An 18,966-nucleotide genomic window follows, 5' to 3' on the forward strand; every position below is an offset into this window, starting at 1 on the left:
TTGAAACAAGAAAACATTTGAAAAATCAAACGTGTTTTTGCACTAGGGTGGGTCTAAATCAATTAATCATTTATCATGACCTTGGGGTTGATGATAAAGGTACTTAATGTGCACTTAATATTATGAATATATGGCCCTGCCCTAGCGAATTCTGATGCAATACAGAGGTTGGCATTGTACTTAATTTAACATGTTTTTCTTTTTCAAACGTTTGTGAGAAAATTATGTAAACTTATGATCGCAAGCAGAATGTTTCGCGAGAGATTTGTTTTTAACGTTGTTGGACCAACAGGTGTAACCTATTCGGAACTCCTTGACCATTTTCCATCGACAGCAACCTCGAATTCATGCCGGTACTTCAGAAGTAGTAGTTTGTAAAGTTTTTAATAATATAATTTATTAAGTGTTCAATTTTAACGTGTTTTTGTATATCTAAGTTTAAATTGATAAACCGTCCATATACACCCGAGGTTGTTTTCGATTGAAAATGGCCGAGGAGTTCCGAATGCGAAGTAACCGGGGAAACCTATTTGTTGGTCTTGATGATCATAAACCTAACTGATTGATTGGGAGAAGAACATTTTAAGATTTACTTGACATAAATGACACAATGCCATTGGTCCAAGACTGGTCCATATTGGGTCACCCAATTTATATTGTACCAAAATGGCGTCTATTTTCCTATTCCGGTGAATAAATGATACATTTGAACATGTAAACAGGTCGTCGACGTGAAATATACGTTGTGGAGTTACTAGGTGACTCGATATCACGGCCTCTAAACGCCAGCTCCACCACTTTATGGTGGTGCAAAGAAAAAGAGCTGTCGACACTTCCGTGGTGGAGCTGTGCTCTATGTTTACATGAACAAACGTGAGTATAATTTATATTTTATTTGATAATTTCATTTGACGTATTTCGAAAATCGGAGAATGTGGTACCGTGTAAGAACACTTATACTGTAGGCTGGTTACTATTTCGTTTCAATATTATGCAAACTGTGGTGCCAGGAGCTTTTCTCCCGAATCGGACTTGTGCATATTTTGAGATCTGATTGCATAGCAAGTACATTTCTGTTCTTACACACCTCGTAAGAACATTCTCACGCATGCAAACATAACTGTTATGTATAGTACCTATGCCGGAACACAACAAAGCTAATTAGCACTTCTTAAAAAGTAAAAATGCACATATTTATAAAGTGGTGGCGCTGTTGCCCTAGTGGTGGCGCTGTCGAGTAGTGGTGGCGCTATCGAGTATGTTTTCGCTTGAAGTAATATTATAAAAAGTTAACACTTTTGCAATGAATACAAAAGTTGCTTTGTTTATCATTCATTGAACATTATGCTGGTTATGCATACTACTTGCGGAAACAAAACTTCGCAAACTACCTTAACCTTACTGAAAACTATTTCAAAAACAAAATTCTAGCCAAGCGAGTTCGAAACAACGGGTTTCGACTGTAGTGGTATCTATATTTAGCATGTGAAAGTCATGTGATTAGTAAAGCTACATATACCAACGCTTTACTTAAATTTACTGGTATTTATGTGGTAGACAATCCCAGTAAATTCAATTTTGAAAACAGAGCAAGAAAATGCGAATAATACACGTTTGGTTAGTAATGGGATACATTATTTAGTAAAATGCAATACGTAGTACACAACGATATCAATTTTATGTAAGGTTTTAACAATTTTCTTTTTTTCTTGCAATTATATTATCTGGTGTCTGGTCCCTTTAAAGTCTGTTATTTATACTAAATGTTATTATGTAAATTAGCAATCTACGCCTGGTCCTGGCCGATTCATAACTTGTATTGAAAATGTAAAAAGGGTCTCAAATTACAATATTATGTGCTAAGGCCAAAAAAATGGTTTGGTTAGGGTTACATCCATTTCCAAAATATGTGGGGTTACAGATTTTTTTCCATTAGCCTTCATGTAAGAACGTTATTTTCATCATTGGATAATTGCTTTAAAGCTATCTTCTGCATAAAAACAAAGGGTTTTAAAGTACATATTGATACTATCATTATCATTTTAAAAAAATATTTTTTTTTTTTTTTTTTTTTATTATTATTTTTCAAAGGACTACTAAAATGTTAGGGTCGGCACCTTTTTCGAAGGAAGAGTCGGGTTACCCGAAACAATCGTATTTTTTTAGACCTAATCATCATTGGTGTGTTCACGTTTTATAACATCGCGGTAAAAATGAAAAGAATATACGATAAAAAGTGTCGACTCACGCCTTAACATTCCTGAATGTATTATATCTTAGGCCTGCATAAATTACATATTTCTATTATGTACCTTCTGCTTCATTTTCATTTTTGTGGGGTAAGTCAAAATATAACGACAATGAAAACCCATTCTATGCACTTTAGATGGCAACGAAGACACCTGTTTAGATGAAAGCTAGCGATTTGGGTTTTGAGATAAACTGGATGAATGTTTGATCCACAAACGGGGAAGAAAAGGAATTTAATAATAAAAAATGAAAACTATATGATAATACTTCTTTGTGCAATCGAAACCTGTTGGCTCGATATCCCAGGGACCGGTCAAAATTCTTCGAGCCTCGCGAATATCGAGCCAAGCGGGAATTCTCTTACATAGAGTAAAAAGGAATCGGTGCTTTACATCGTGTTCGAGCCAATGTGTAAATCAAGCCAAGCGATATCGAGCCAACGCATTTCGACTGTATACCTTATTAAGTAGTTTTTTTATTTTATTTTTGTTCTGAATATTATGGGTAAAAATGAAAAATAAGAGCCCACCGACCCATTTTTTTCCGCCGGCTTTTCCCGTTTTTGCCATAGTTTGCAATGCCTTTTCGCAGTTTTCTAGAATATGTGTATTTTTGTGTGAAAATGTTAAAATTTGACTGTTTTTATATTTAAAATGTTCTACGTTATATTTAAAATGTTCGACACTAGTTAATATATCTTGATATAGGGCGGTTTGGTACAGAGTCACGGTTTTCAAAAAAGGAGTTATGCCTCCCTACCTACCCTTTGATTTTTGAGATGTTAGTGGAAACATAGAATATTTTTGACTAACCAGGGGCGGATCCGGTATTTGACGTTAGAGGGGCGTTACTTAGGGGCGTAACCTTTCGACTTGCGCCCTCCCTCAGAAACAAAATTTAGGTGTTGGCAGGGGCGTTTTGTGGTTATCCACCAAACATTTTTAACATTTTCTAGTCCGTCCCGGGCGTATTTTATTACATTGTTCTCCTATATTGAAATAAAGGGTAATTTTGGACGATTTGCTATTTTATTTTATCTTTTTTTTGGGAGGGGGGGGGGGGGGGCGCCGGGTGAACCCCCCTGGCTCCGCTAGTGCTAACAAATGATATTTCCTTTCAAAAATTGAGAAATTTAAGCTCATCATTTTTGTTTACATTTCATTAGTGTCTGACAAACATAAGTAAAAGACGACATTGAAATAAAACTCAACTACTCAAATTTTGCTAAGGATTCGTACTATCTTGAATGTTTTTGTTTCAAAATACATAGCTTTTAAAGGGAAGATAAACTGCTAGTTAATACTTGATCAAAAGAAATAAGACAATCATTCTTTGATAAATATATTTTGTTAAAAGTTTAGTATCAAGTGAAATGGCGTCTAGAAATGACATCAAGGTAAATATCAAAATTTCCTACTACGACTTATCAAAGAAAAGCAATTCAATTTACATAATCGTTCGTTGGGCATATTATGTGACTGTAAGTAAAAACAAATATTGAAAGTTGCGTAATTGCTACTTTAGTCGTACTTGAAATATGGCCTTTATTACGAAAGCCTATTAGGGCCATCGCGATCCAACATTTTGTCATATTATTTGCTGTCCCCCCCCCCCCAAAAAAAAAAAAAAATAAAAAAATAAAAAAATAAATAAATAAATAAAATAAGGCGACATTTCTTTGTTACAATTTCGCATCTTTTTTTAAAAAAATGTAGGACTTTTTAAAGGAAAACTATGTTGTTTTTATTTAAAAATCGAAAAAAAATGCGAGATTTGACATATACTTCGGAGTATCTTTTTTTAATGCGTAGATAGAGTATATAATCGGTCCTTTACATCAAATTCGAGGCAACGAGGAAATCGAACCAAGCGATATCGAGCCAACACGTTTCGACTGTTTTATTTAATGTATGGGTTTAATATTTAACCTTTGCTGAAGAAACAAAGAAAGAGTTGCATGAGAAGCTATTTAGACGATAATTTGTCAAGTCTTGATCTACGACCGACGAAATGATTTGTAGGGCTCTCTGCCGGGAATTTATTGGACAGATCCACAAGAGATTTCTTATATTACCATGACATATGATGAAGGAATTAACTGAAGTTATGCATACCAAGGCTTTATTTGCCGCGTCATACCAGCTGAATAGTACGCGAGCGATATGTATCTGTTATAACAGCCCCAGGGACTTCAATACTTCAGCTTTGACACATATCATTGTCGTGTTTGTTTTCACTTTCAAGTATACCTTTCAATATCAACAGAATTCCCATTTTCAATCTCAAGTACCGTTTCAAAGGGTGATTTCCGAAAGCAGCACAAAGGATGACACAGCGTAATATGGAAGATGGTCAGATTTATCTCATTTAAAATTCAGACCGACCTTCTACAGACTGACGAAATTCCTGGCCCGAACTTACAAAACAACGAACAGTCTTTGATGTTGTATAGTGAAACACATTACGGACCATGGTATAGTTTCTCCTTAAACCTCTATTCAGCCTTGAAGTTGATATTATTTCTGATACATGCATCACTCACTTGTAAGTAGATACAATTCAATTATCGTTAACCTGGTCCGTTTCTTTCAAAAGAAGAAGTCATAACGGATAAAATACGAAGTCGTGTCTCATTTTTAAGGCCAAGAAAATCTCAAAAATGTAAATTAAGAAGGAAACGATGATGATGATATTATTGTTAATCGTGAATGTTATGTAAATATACACATAAATTGTGGAGATTACCACAGTTTAGTCCAAGGAAGGAAAATTCGTATGAGAGTACAAAGCCGGCCACGTCCGTGGAACATGTGTTGTAGTTTTGATTGACTTGACAAATGTGAGGTTGATTAAACCTTAATTTGTTTATATTCCCAAAATGAACTACTGTTTTACTGACCATTTCAAGGCGGTAGCCCCACTATTTATTATTTCATGTATGCATACCATGGTGTTCTAGCGATCTTGTTTTATGACAGTGTCTGACCTCCCCCCCCCCCTCCACACCCACACACCCACACACTCACACATAAACTATTGTTTGGGTGGTCTTACTAATGCGGCAACCCCAAAAAACTCATATGTTTCACCGGTAACCCATAGAAACTCAGCTATTCCCCGGCCGGTAAGGCGGTAACCACAAGAAACTCACTTGATCACTGGCCGTTCTAAGGCGGTATCCCCAAGAAACTCATTCGATCACTGGCCGTTCCAAGGTGGTTACCAAAGAAAACCATCTGTTCTCTGGCCGTCCCAAAGTGTTAACCCAAGAAACCATAAGTTCACTGGCCGTTCCAAGTTGGTTACCCCAAGACACTCACTCGACTACTGGCCGCTCCAAGGCGGTTACCCCAAGACACTCACCCGATTACTGGCCGCTCCAAGGCGGTAACCCCAAGACACTCACTCGATTAGTGGCCGCTCCAAGGCGGTAACCCCAAGACACTCACTCGACTACTGGCCGCTCCAAGGCGGTTACCCCAAGACACTCACTCGACTACTGGCCGCTCCAAGGCGGTTACCCCAAGACACTCACTCGACTACTGGCCGCTCCAAGGCGGTTACCCCAAGACACTCACTCGATTACTGGCCGCTCCAAGGCGGTAACCCCAAGACACTCACTCGATTACTGGCCGCTCCAAGGCGGTAACCCCAAGACACTCACTCGACTACTGGCCGCTCCAAGGCGGTTACCCCAAGACACTCACTCGATTACTGGCCGCTCCAAGGCGGTAACCCCAAGACACTCACTCGATTACTGGCCGCTCCAAGGCGGTAACCCCACGACACTCACTCGATAACTGGCCGCTCCAAGGCGGTAACCCCAAGAAACTCACTCGATTACTGGCCGCTCCAAGGCGGTAACCCCAAGACACTCACTCGATCACTGGCCGTTCCAAGGCAGTTACCCGAAGAAAGTCATATATTTACTGGCCGTACCATGACGGTAACCCGACGAAACACATATTTCCAAAGAAAGTCAGAGGTGGTTACCCCACATTTATTGATAACAATATTGTTATGACTACAAAATCTAAATCGTTTTGGATATGACGCTGTGTGCCTTCCGTTGAATATCTGCTGGGCATTGAACCCAAGGCAAAGTTAAATGTCTGGCTTTTGGTCTGTGTAGTTTTCATTGTAGCATAAATATATAACTGAGTTTGACGCATCAAAATTCTTCTTTAGCGACAGGAAGTAACTACCATAGAATCATAATATTTCACAGCTGAAGCCAGTACAGTCGAACTCCGTTGGCTCGAACACGCTTGGTTCGATTTCCTTGTTGGCGTGAACTAGATTAAAAAGATCAATTCCTTTTTTCTGAATGAAGCATTCACGCTTGGCTTAAATTCCTCGAGGCTTGAGGTATTTCGCCGGTCCCTGAGAGCTCGAGCTTAGGGGGCTTGACTGTAATTGCATAGTTTGGTTACACAACGAATTAAGGAAAAATGTAATAGTCTGGAAAATGAAAAATCATTTCATGACTGTTCAGCACGTAGGAGTAAAATATTTAAATGACACAGTCCATGATGCGGGTTCAGGACTGTATATGGTAATGTTAGTTCAATCAACTATGGCCCCAGAGGTACAGATGGAACGATATTACCAAGAGCATATGGAATACAGACATCTCGTAATCTCCAGTCAATGATTACCATTTCAGTGGGGAGAAACTTTTGCAGTAAGCAGGGATGATGAATATTATCGCCTACTATCGTATTAGGAAGGTGGAGCTTTTAACGGAAAACTCCCCCATGGGGAAATGATGTTGATTTATGTTTGTTTGATGTTCACGATTTTTTAAAACAGATGAGGAAGAGTGTGCAGTGCATTTAAAACAAGGATGAACAAAAATGTAATTCAAAATTACTCATTTTTCAATTTTCAACGAAACGTTTGAAGGTGTACGGTGGGCAGAAATTACCACTCGCATCACATCACAATTATGGAAAGGTTGTGGCTGGCGCCTTTCACTTCCGTCCGAAATCCATCCCTTGAAAATCCATCAAAACCCAATTGGGAATAATTTGTCAAGATTGGGAATGGTTCACTGCATAAAAATACTTATTATATTTAATGTTTTCAGGTGTGAAGATATATAAAAAAATAGGTTTTACCCTCCCTCCCCTCCCCTCAAGTTGGTCAAAAGGGGTGGGGCTAGCTTTGACCTGAGGAGCAGAATTTGATCAAATTCGGTAGAGGGCCATCATATGATGCTACATGAGAAATATCAAATGTCTGGGCATTATGGTATGAGACACGAAGATTTTTATAAGAATTCCCAATAAAAGTCTATAGGAAACTTGTGAAACCCGGGGCGTGCCCAGTTTTGATCCCAGGGGCATAAATTGAACAAGCTTGGTAGATGACCACATGCCCTTGACCAGCGTGCCTTAAAAACAGGCATTCGGAACTCCTCGCCCATTTTTATCGAAAACAACCTCGGATGTATATGGACGGCTTATATACTCGGAAATTGGTATGTTAAAGTCCGCTGCAAGTAGATCGCGTAATAATTTAATTTTGCCGTTAAAGTTAATGACTTTACTCTAGGGAATCTTAATTATGTTTGCAATAAAACACTCCACTGGCAATCAATTTAAACTTAGATCAACGAATATAATCTAAACTACTACATTTAATAAATGATATAATTCAACATTTTACGAACTACATCCATTGATGTACCGGCATACATCCGAGGTTGTTTTCGATAAAAAATGGCCGAGGAGCTCCGAATGATATTGGCTATATGTTAACCTTCTGGGCTTGGCCATGTAGTTTCTGGCTGATAATAATACCAGAGGCTTTTGTAATGAAGTTGGGCTCATTCAAAGTCAGCCAATGGTTTCATCTGAACATGCTAGTAAATAGATTCGTCAGTACAGTGAAGAAATTAGCCGTAATGTTCTTCCACCTCAGATAAGCGGATCAAAGAATTTGACCATGCTAGAAATTCTTAAGGCAAAGATGAAACAAGTACCCGTATGGAACTCCTTTTTTTTATTTTCATCACACAATTACCTCCCTTGTTGGAGACCGTCGTCTATAGCATCATGGAAACCTTGTTTTGTGGAAATATTTAGAATCTTAATTAATCATTTCTCGCTTCAAATGGCACCATAAAAAACGTTTTCACGCACAATTCAAGAAATAATGTTGCACTCTCCGCAGAACTATTTGAAGATTGATTTCACTATTAACATTATCTGAATTACTGCGCGCATATCCATGACAACCACGAATGATCACATATCTATTCGCATTTATTTTCACGACGCAGAACGAGTTCCAGCAAAAAAATACATTTGTCTATTTTTTTTAAAATGAGGTCGGAGAAGAAGATTCTACCATAGCCACTCGTGTTATATAGGTTCATCCCAACCCTTGCGCAGGGTGTTTTGCGAAAACTCGGTAAACCTCGTCCACAAAACACCCTTCGCTCGGGTCGGGATGAACCTATCTTACACTCTCGGCCATGGAAGATACTGATAATATTTAATGCTTTTGAAATAAGAAAGACACATACCCAAATTCAGGCCAATTAAGGGAGGCCTAAATCGCTTTCATGCTGGACGACCAAAATATATAACCAGTTTCATAAACATGTCTATTCACTATTTAGGTAATAAACATTATATTATTATCAGATTGGTATACTGAATTAAGATAAAGTTGTTTGTTTTATGATATGTGTATTTGTTTACTCAATTATTTGTCCGCCAAAGATTTTACTTACGAACATAATATATTTTATATGAATTTGAGCATGAGCCATGTGTTCGAATGTGTAAGTTCAAGCAGAAGTTATACCTATATACAGCAGAGGAAGATTTCATTATTGATATACTTAAACAATTATATTGAATTATAGAGATACAGTCGAACCCCGTTGGCTCGAATTCCGAGGGACCGGCGAAAATACCTCGAGCGTCGGGGAGCTCGAGCCAAGCGGGAACTCTTACGTTCAGTTTATAGAAATCGGTCCTTTAGACCGAAAGAGGAAACCAAAGAGGAAATCGAGCCAAGCGAGTTCGAGCCAACGGGGTTCGACTATATAGTTGTTAACATTGTGATATTAATTGATTTTATCTATTTATAAATATGCTCCGCCATATATACATGCATATCTAAGCCATTGTATTACATTAATTTGATCAAGGGTCATACTGGCCTCTTTCAAAGTCAGAAAATGTCGATGTTATACCGATATCAATTTTATTTAGAATACAACCTATATTTTCAACCAATGAAATTGCAGATAGGCAATTATTAAGTTCTATGCTTATTTAGTAAGATTTTCAACTTTCGCGGGTGTTTAAAGGTCCGCCTACTGCCACCATCCCGATATACACTCCCTACGTCTGTTTATGCGTTGGCAATTTATCAGCCAATGAGATTGTATGCTAAGTCAGTTAGATAACCTGAAGTGATATATTAATGATTAAGAAAGGGCTCCTTCACTAATCCCACTCCGACCATTCTTAAACATAAGAAATTTACTTCATGTCAACTGTTACAAACACGCAGTTTTTAAGCATTGAATAATCGATCATTTTACTTCCGATTTCAGTTGAACTAAAGAACATAAATAAACTGTCAAAACTGTATCCATGATGTATTTCCGGTCCAATATTTGACATACCAGTATTAATAAAAAGGCAATATCTTTTCAAATGATACCAACTCTACAAGGGGTCACCTGATATCAACATTTTCAAAATACTTTGATTGTCTGCTTAATTTTCATCAAGTTAATTCATATGTTCTTAGTCTATAACACCAGGAATAGAAGTCAAAAATATAGATTTAGTTTCGATGTAAGATTAAAATTTATTTAACCGAATGATCATAGAAAGCAGCCACGGGCGAAACCTGAGTTCTCTGTGATCACAATTGAAATAAATTTCGATGTTATACATGAGTTCAACACACTGAATTTAATTGGCGTTACTTGAAAAATCTTAAAATCGACGCCTTTTCCACTCCCCCACAGGCACTCCAAGAAAGCTGATGCATATTTAAACCTTTATTGGAAACATTAGTAACATCACGTGATAATGTCAATCAACCAATCACGCTACAGCCTTTTGTTGAAACGCGCTAGTAACGCATTTCAAAAAGGTGGACGTCAAAGAAAATATTTGAGAATATATCACCATTTGTTAAAGGGTTCCAATTGACCGTTACTATGTTAGTATTAACACTCCTAATGATTTCTCACACCGTATTTTGCAATAAAAAATCCGTAATAAGTGCATTTTCCGAACCATGAACGTGTCCCTTTAAGGTTTACACGGGAAAATTAGTAACGAAAACTAATGCCACTTTATGATTGCGAGTAAAAAGAAACGACTATTAAGACAGTTTTAACTAAAAACATTAAAACATATACTTTCAAAACATTTTGTGAAATCAACGAAAGATAGTAAGAGTCGTTGAACTTCCTTCCACCGATCATTAATTTATAGATAAATAACTCACAATTGGTCATATTTACACATTCATATATCATCTTCACATTACAGTGTTGATAGTTCAGTTGGACGCGTAAATTGATTTCCATCAATGCTACACTGATATACTATCTAGGTGAAGGTCCAACAGAAAGGTGAATGTCTTAAAGATATGTTTGTATAAAAACTTGACACTTACTGTATGGACTTGTATCCTTAATTTTTCGCTATGTCTATCAAATAAACATGTTTGCACAAACCGAAGTGTTAAAAGATTAGTTGACGATTGGTAAATTTCATAGCTGGTCATGATGTTCTTAAACTGCCCATATTCAGGACATTTGGAAAGATAGAGTACAATATAAAAGTCTAAAATCGCTGCAAGTTTCTTTTTTTTCGAAAATGGTTTAATGATTTTGTTTTCATGAACGTAAATTGTGCCCTTGCCTCGTATCCCTAAACGGGGTTTGTTTAAAAAATAAAATAATACCCGACTACTATGCTTGTCCTTGTAGTTTTCATTATACCAGTAAGACGTTTCAGTTAATCTCATATTGTATTTGTTTTAATAAAATTTCATTCAATCTATTTTTGTTTACATTTAAAGTACTTTAAACGCCTTCGTTTAAGAAATAATGAAGAAAACATCCAGAGAATGTTTGCATTAACAAAACAAAAAACATAAACAGAAGTCGTACATAACCTATATCGTGTAATACTTCACTGAATTTGCTTGGTTTCTGAAGAAGGTCACCCTATATTTTATTGATTAACGCGTCCTAGAAATGGATGTTCTCAGTGTTTGTTTTGTTCGTTCGTTCGTTCGTTCGTTTTTCATTCAGGTGACACCACTGAATAAGATACTTGAAGACGTTTTTCCCCTGTGGTTTTAATGCAGTCTTCACTGTCAATGTTTAATTCGTCACCAACAACACAATTTGTCACAAAACATATACATTTTGTGACCAAGTCTTACACAGATGCACAGTGCGATCAAGATATTATAACGACATGGCAAAATTAGCCCCTTTCAAACCATTTTTTGAAATATATATTGTATACCTTTACTTTCAGTGTTTAATTCTTTATCAGCAACAAAATTTGACACAAAACCTAAACAGTTTGTGACCAAGACTTGCACAGATGCACAGCGCGATCAAGTTATTATAACAGCATGGCAACATTAACCCCTTTTAACGCATTTGAAAAAAATATATTGTTGATTTTGGTGATTCCCAATCGTCCCTGTCAGTGTTTAATTCTTCTTCAGCAACAGAATTGGACACAAAACCTATACAGATACACACCACGATGAAGTTATCATAATGGCATTGCAACATTAACCTCTTTCAAAGCATTTTTGAAATACATAATGTTGATTTTGTTGATTCCCAACCTTCCCTGTCAATGATACATTCTTCTTCAGCAACAAAACTTGACACAAAACCTATTCAGATTGTGCCAAAGACTCACACATATGCACAGCACGATCAAGTTATCATAACGGCATGGCAACATTAGCTCATTTCAAAGCATTTTTTTTAAATACATATTGTTGATTACGTTGATTACTGATTTCCAATCTTCACTGTCACTGTTTAGTTCTTCATCAGCAACACAATTTGACACAAAACTTATACATTTTGTGACCAAGTCTTACAAAGATGCACAGCGCGATCAAGTCATTATGACATCATGGCAACATTAACCCCTTTCGACGCATTTTTTAAATATATATTGTTGATTCTATTTCAATAACAATACAATTAATGTATAAAAGAAAAAGACAGGGCCCAATAATTAAACCTTGATTGATCCCAGCAGATATTGTAACTGTATCAGACTTAGTACAAGGCTAGACAACACATTCTTTTCTTTCATCGAGATAATCAGATAATAAGCCATATTGAAAAGAAACCGAAAATGCTTCTTGCCATAGGTTGCACTTTATGTCATACGCAATCAAATGCTTAAGAGATGTCACAGAATACTGTGTTTATTTCTTTACCTTCATCTAGGGAAAGGTATAACATGTGGAAGTAAGATACAAGCTGATTAAGAATCGAGACCTTACTAACATAGTTCAGCAAGGGTATTAAACGATAATTACAGAACTTTTTGGGGTTCGGCCTTACACTATTTTATAATTGTTTAGTTATGACTTTCAAAGTGCAGATAAGGTAGGTAATAATCATATCATGTGTGTGGATAATAAATTAATTTCAGAAATTGTTTAATGTATTTATTGCTGGCAATCACTTATAATAATTTTCGCCTTGGTCACGATATAATGACAAAAAGTGTTTCACAAAGGGTAAAAAATAAAAGTATTCAAATAGCCAAATTACATACGCTCCGTAACAGTAGGGTCATGGTGTTATAATAATTCGAATAAAATCATTAGGTTCGAGCTCCAGTTTTTTTTCAGGGAGGTTTATGTATCAAGGAATACTGAAAAAAATAATCAGTTTTTATGCAATTTAAATGAAATAACCAGCTACAGAAAGAAGACTAAATTGCTTACTCAATGCTCAAGATATCTGATACAATTATTTTCCAGTATTTTTTGTATTTTTTATGTTAAAAAAGGGGTAATTTTGAAATGAAATATCGTAACGACAGTTTTTAGCCACATTTTGGCTATTTGGAGTCTGATTTTAGAAAAAGCGTCAAATCAAGCGATGGAAGTCTGTATAAGTTGAGTCGACAGATATATTCTACATATCATGAGACATAAAAAAGACATAACATGTTAAGAAAATAACAACGTAACAACAGCAAAAAGGAAATTGTCATTATATCGTGACCAAGGCGATTTAATTTCATTTTTTTACGTTGATATTCTAATAATTGTTATTTTGTTGTTTTTTTCCATTAACTTTCTATATTTTGGTAAGTTTTTATCCACCAATTATTGAAAGCAATTACTTCATGCAACTTCTTTTTTTTTTTTTTACAATAACTTAAAATGCCATCTTTTCAAATACCATCATGTCACGATATCGACGCATAACAGCGTTCGTCAAACCAATATGATATTTTTGTAAAACATTCTGTTTTATTACTGAGGCAAATAATCAAACCTAATAAATTCACGTTATAGAAACACTTTAAAACATTCTAAACATTATTTCTGCACTTTTGATTCAATAATAAAATTAAAACCTGAAAATAGTATGTTTATTCAACATGAATGCGCAGGCTTGATTTTGCTTTTAAAGTTAAAATACCGAATGTCATTGTAAATGCATATGTTCTACAGCGGAACAACGGGTATTGTTATGGATGAAACAGCACGGCACGAACCTATAAAATATTCAAATTATCCTAAATATCGTAAGCATAACTTCTTTTATACAGCACTCACGTTTAATAGCACAAAAACTGAAATAAACAAACATCGTTACAACCATAAATAATTTCTTGTTTGTATCGGAACAATATACATGGTTGATTAAAAAAAGCGTTCACGTTAGAGAAAATGCTTCCGAAGCATCTTGGAACCGCCCGGAATATCATGTAAGGTATCCCACCCACAAATATGCTTGGAACCTTCCATAATACCATGTAAGGTATCCCACCCTCAAATATGCTTGGAACCTTCCATAATACCATGTAAGGTATCCCACCCTCAAATATGCTTGGAACCTTCCATAATACCATGTAAGGTATCCCACCCACAAATATGCTTGGAACCTTCCATAATACCATGTAAGGTATCCCACCCTCAAATATGATATTTTTGTCCCCTTCCATAATACCATGTAAGGTATCCCACCCTCAAATATGCTTGGAACCTTCCATAATACCATGTAAGGTATCCCACCCCCAAATATGCTTGGAACCTTTTATAATACCATGTAAGGTATCCCACCCTCAAATATGCTTGGAACCTTCCATAATACCATGTAAGGTATCCCACCCTCAAATATGCTTGGAACCTTCCATAATACCATGTAAGGTATCCCACCCACAAATATGCTTGGAACCTTCCATAATACCATGTAAGGTATCCCACCCTCAAATATGCTTGGAACCTTCCATAATACCATGTAAGGTATCCCACCCTCAAATATGCTTGGAACCTTCCATAATACCATGTAAGGTATCCCACCCCCAAATATGCTTGGAACCTTTTATAATACCATGTAAGGTATCCCACCCCCTAATATGCTTGGAACCTTCCATAATACCATGTAAGGTATCCCACCCTCAAATATGCTTGGAACCTTCCATAATACCATGTAAGGTATCCCACCCACAAACATGCTTGGAACCTTCCATAATACCATGTAAGGTATCCCACCATGAAAATACTACCTCGCCATAAACCGTAATGCTAAATTGTGATACCTTCTGTCCCAAACTGTTTTGGTCTCATCTGAAAAGTATTCACTTGATGAGAAATAATACGTGAAATAATAAACAAAAAAGCTCATCATACATAAGTTATTTCAGTTTGTATTTATGTGTTATTTCAACTTAATTCAATTGGCATTAATACGTGTAGTTAATCTCTCATCAATTTTGCATTGCGGAGTCAATTTTTGACGTTTTCACAGCGTAGATAAACGTCCCTGATTGGTCGGATCCATTTTCAGCGCACCGTGGCGGCCTGTGTTGATTAATGAGCGTATAGCAGACGATGGTTATTGGGGGGTGGGGGGCAGTATTCGGTGTATAATGGAATTGGATTTTGGTTTTACTGATCTACTCTTTCTATAACTGATACCCAAACCATTTTTAATGATAAGCCCCTGGGCTTCTTCCTGTAGTTTCTTTTGTATTATTGTAAAATTTGAGTTGTTTTTTAACTCTGGGCGGATTGACGCTGGATTAAGTTAATGTTTTTCGAAAATATATCTTCTTTACAAAATAGTTTATTTTCATATTAAATGTACATGCTTGAAGTAAAACAGGTGCTGACTCTAAATTTGCAGTAATAATTTTAAAGATAAATGTATTCATCATGAAATTCCGTTCATTTATTTGTAAACGTATATCCCATAAAAACGGGATAGTAGCTATTAGTAAATAGTTAGGTGGAGTGTCAATACTAGAAATGTCTAAAATTAGAACATACCTCGGGCTTTCTCGAACATGACTTAAGTGCAAAAAACCGCGAGTGTTTGGTCATTAATTAAACATTAGTTTTAAAATAAACGCATCTGTGGGCGAAATCGAATTACAAATCGCATCGCCTAACGTAAGACTTTGAAATTATTGAATAGTTTGGAAATAGTTTAATTCTTTAGGAATTTTGGGCTTTAACACAACATTGTGCAATCGTATTGGCTGGCCTTGTGACCATATGACTTACTAAGACCCACGTCATAATTTCTATTTTTAGAAATTGTCTAGAAATTCATGTTAAAATATACGAAATTAACACAGATACCTATCATTCATGCTTTATAATGATTTGTCGCTCTTAACTTTTTCTAAGTTTTATATTGAAAAGTCACGCAATTTTACCGTTACGGTCAATTTAAAAGAACATTCATTCAATTAAAACTGAGTCCGCGTGAAAAGTTTTGACGTTCCTGGCTGCTGGTCTGCAGACTGTATTTGGTATTATGAAATAATTCACACAACAGAAATCATTTTAAATCCTGGTCATTAGATATAGTAAATATTTAATCACGAATCTTACGAGAAAAAATAAAGACTTTATATAGGCGGTGATTTTTTTATGTAAGTCTTTAAATTTCTACCAATAGCTCCCAGTGTTAGATTGATCAAATCATATTCAAGCACTTCGTTACCCATCAAATCTCTTTTAAATGCTAATAAACCGTGGCGAATTTTAAATTACAGCTATTTCAAATATGCAAAGAGTTGTCCTAAAAATCTAAATAGCTCGCACTTCTATATCATTCCAACCACGTACATCTTTCTATGAAGAGCGACTTCATAACAAAGTCAAAACTTCTTACAAGAATGTGCAAAACTGATTGCATCTTAAGCAATATTATGAAATAGAATAAATCCTCAAAATTTATAACCCGGCAGATAGTAAGTTCAACATTTCATTTATAGCATCAAGCGTGCCTGAAATGAAGTTACCGGATCGCAAAAGATTTCATATATTAACCGAATCATCGTCAAAAGTTTTTAATTTTTCATTATTGAGGCAAATAATTAAACCCAATAAACTCCAGTTAATATAAACATATTTTAAAACATTCTAAACATTATTTCTGCACTTTTAATTCAGTTTTAATCTTTGTCCGTTTTTTTGCCTGTATGTAATTCATTTTCTGCGTAAAAATTCAAGTAAAACATTTGAAAAAAAACAGAAGATAGCTCAGATTTAAAATAGTTTAATACTTTGCAAACTACCGAAACATGGTGTATTTTCGAAGCCTTAGCACATTGTAAACGAATGATTATCAATGCGTGCAATATAGCTTGCTAGTATACCTTCCAAATTTACCAACTACGGTTATTAAAGAGGATTGAAATCCAGTGAGCAGATGTAAAGTAATAAGGAAAGATTTAAGAAAGAAAAAAACCCTGTTCTGATAACGCTAATTGATTGGATATTTTGTGTTAAGAAAATTAAGAAACATAATTATACTGTGTGTTAATCTGTTGATTGGATTATCCTTCCACTTTTTTTCTACACCTTTGGAATTTAAACTTGTGGTCAAGACATTCAGTTGTTCTTAAAGTTTTCAAGGATTATTCTTAAGATTTTACATAACTGGTGAGTAAATATTTTAATATGTTTTGTGAGGTTAATTGTGATATGAAAATGAAAAACATTACATTGATTGTTGAAATAAGGGTGTAATACTGCTAAGAAATAGTACATGTTAGCGTTTTTCATTTGCATTGAATCAGCTTTATGATAATAATTCAAGATAAATATTGGAATTTAGAGTCAGCGAGTAAGCAAATCACATACCAAGATTTCCTCTATAAAATTAAACAAGATTTTGTTGAGCTTCGACTTTGCAATTTTAAAGATTTTTGTATTGTGGAAAAAATGCAGGAAGTCTCGTGAAAGTTTGTATTGAAATAATTTATTTCCCCCAAAACTCTCGAACACGTTTCTTTTAGACAAATATGTACCTTTATTGTCTGAGATTTCACTCCAAATTAATTAGAATTTCTGCAATTTACAAACTAGGGTGGTAAAACTTTCAAATAGCTCACGTTAATCAAATGTTCGTGTAAGAATTAAACACTTGGTTGCGGTAATGCGCTCTTTGCCTCTTATCAAGTTTGCATGCGTTTCAAACGAATCAGTGGTTCAAATTATTTGATAATTTAAACATTGCTGGAGAGTTTTAACAAAAGCTATCATTTGATCGCGTTTGCATGTCTAGCGCCATTTAACAACACTCGAGTCAAATAAAGTAACCAGTTGGGCTTGTAAGTTCATTAGTCTGTGATTTATAATTCGTTCTTGAACAGTTTTCTTGCCTTTAACATTGTTTAATGCAGCATAATGTCGTTCACTAATGCCTACTTTTATTACCCAAATCGAAACAAGCGGTTGTTTAGAGTCTGCATTAAGTTAAATAGGAGTAATGATCTTTGTTTCATTTTTTTTGCACTACTCGCAAAATCCATCATTTTTGCTTGAAATACCAAAGATGGTTTAACTTCAAATTTATGCGTTTTTGTCAATGCCTTAAGAAATAACTAGTTCGAGTGAAATACCATATATTAAAGATTATGTCACGGACAACAGGTTATATATAATTTATCACAAATGGAGCAACAGCGACTTAAAAAACAAACAAACAAAAAAGCAAGATTTGAACACATATGATATTGTAGCACATCAGTTTGAAATTTCTAATGTCCTTTCCTTCCTCGAACATTGGGGTCAGTTTTTCAAAGCTCGTTATTTACGATGGTTTTTTTCCGAAATGATATACTTGAAGATGTGCAAATGCTACATCTATCTGCACCTCAAAACTATGATGTTCATTAGGCATGTTTTACAATGTTTGTTACAGGGTTCTATTATTAAGTTCAAATCAATTGGTAATACGGACATGATATTTCACTATCTATCATTAGTTCGTCGTATGTTTGGTGTTCAGATGGCCCTTAGTTATGGTCAAAGATTCTAAGTATGTACTAACAATAATAAATGGTTTCATGTGAAGCAGTCGCATATATATTTATTTTCTTGTAAGTTCAGTATAACAATTTTTGAGTTGTTTAGTGGTCTACATTATATTGTGTAAACTACTCGCTTTCTGGGCCAGCCACTGTTTATATCTACCGCTTCACCTGA

General features: G+C 35.5%; 1 protein-coding gene across 2 annotated transcripts in view; it reads left to right on the forward strand.

Moving 5' to 3' along the window:
• LOC128213121 (uncharacterized) overlaps positions 1 to 18,966 on the forward strand; it is a 77,122-nt gene that overhangs the window by 31,902 nt on the left and 26,254 nt on the right. The window contains exon 1 of one of the 2 annotated variants that reach the window (XM_052918652.1): positions 17,186 to 17,418. The exons of the other annotated variant lie outside the window; for it this stretch is intronic. The gene's annotated coding sequence lies outside the window, so the exon portion shown is untranslated. Of the gene's footprint in view, positions 1 to 17,185; positions 17,419 to 18,966 lie in introns of those variants that run through there. 2 annotated transcript variants of the gene reach the window in all.

The sequence above is a fragment of the Mya arenaria genome, chromosome 13, assembly GCF_026914265.1.
Source record: "Mya arenaria isolate MELC-2E11 chromosome 13, ASM2691426v1".
Taxonomy (NCBI): domain Eukaryota; kingdom Metazoa; phylum Mollusca; class Bivalvia; order Myida; family Myidae; genus Mya; species Mya arenaria.